The following is a 1,695-nucleotide window of genomic DNA, read 5'->3' on the forward strand; positions in this document are numbered from 1 at the left end:
GCGATTTTGGCCTGGCGGTTCGGCCTGCACCTTTTTGTTTGTAGTAGTATATGTATACAGGGAGAAGGTTTGAGCATAGAATTCTCGCTTGGGATGTCTTCTGCTTGAAGTTTAAGCGAAAAGTTATTGTCTGCTGTGCTTTGCTGACAAACTGCGTCGTTGAACTCACAGGACATATTGGCGAGCGACACATATTTTTTCGAAGTTTTACAAAGCTCTCGAGGGCTTCTCGGCTTTAACCGGTTTCAACTAGACATTCATGTCGTAGAGGAGAATTATATATAAAATCCCTTAGTAAAAATATCACACCACACACAGCTTGAAGGGATGCTCTCGATTACGAGAAGTTTTGAATGCAACAGAAGACTTTTAGATGGACCTAACTAGAAAGCATGCTCCCCAACATAAAAGAACAAACATAGTTCAGATATCTCCGTTTGTTGGCTGATGTGTGGCCCAGTTATCAAAGGCTCAATCCCAAGTAACGCATGGGGTGCCATTTTAAAGCGTGTTTCTTCTGGAACCAATTGCGGCTGTTTTAGCAAAATTAGTTGCTATTTTGTTCGAACCATTTGATGCGGGAAAAGAACCTGGTGATATCTTTTGCAAAGCATTAAGCTATTTCCTTAAGTTTCAGTGGTATATAACTGCACATAGTAAGAAAGTTAGTGTGTGTTAGTGCTGGATTCACACATATTGTTCGTGAATGCTTCTTTGCTGCCCTCCTAGCCGCAGCTTCTGCAAATACTGTTAAAGAGGGTAGCCCGTTCTCCCCAGCGGGTCAAAGGGTCAGAATATATCCGCGGTAGGTATGCCTGTTGTAAGAGGCGACTAAAATACCAGATTCAAGGTGCTGTGTAGTGCAACCCTTCAGGTTGCCAGCGCAATCTATAGCTTCTCCAAACCCAATTGTCAACCTCACCCATCCGCGGCGAATCCTGTTTCACTAACAGACGAGGCTCTGGCGACCCCAAGCTCCTCATGGAACTTGGGGGTGGGGAGGGAGGGGATGACCTGAAGGTTTAATGTGGCCACATAAATCGTTCCCGAGCTAGCACCTTAGTGGTGCGGTGATACCGGAGCGTACCGGATCTATATCCGGCAAATGACCATCACATCGATAACACTCCCCAAAGCCTTCGGGGAGCAACGTTATCGCTACAACAACAACAACAACAACAACAGGGTACCCCGGTCTCTTAGCGTGCAGACCAAGCGGCCAGTGTCTCATGATTGTGGCAGTGACCCTAAAGATTTCTTTCTTTGACCATTTTGGAAAGGCCTTTTTACCCCTACTTTCCACCAGGTTTGCTTGGTTTTCTTGCAGGTGTCGGAGAAATACCAGTTGAAGACTGCTAACTCCTTGAATCTGCTATTTATGCGTTCTTTGATTGATGTGAGTGGATGATGCATCTCGTCCACCTCCCCAGCATCCGGCAGGGCCTCTGCCATTGCAAGTTTGTCTTCCTTCTCATTGTCCTTAATGTTCCGGTGTCCAGGTACCCATACACGACGCTAACTGCGGCCTTAGACGAAGTAATGGAGGAGTTGAGCGCCATGAGCGCTTCTTGGCTATCGGAATAAATGCCCACGTCACGTCTCCCACCTATTCTTCTGACAAGAGCATACAAGCCTTTTCTATACATAGAACTTCCGCTTGGAAATACCAGCAAATCGGGAAAACGTACTGACAGC

This window comes from Eurosta solidaginis, unplaced genomic scaffold (assembly GCF_040869045.1).
Source record: "Eurosta solidaginis isolate ZX-2024a unplaced genomic scaffold, ASM4086904v1 ctg00001039.1, whole genome shotgun sequence".
Taxonomy (NCBI): Eukaryota; Metazoa; Arthropoda; class Insecta; order Diptera; family Tephritidae; genus Eurosta; species Eurosta solidaginis.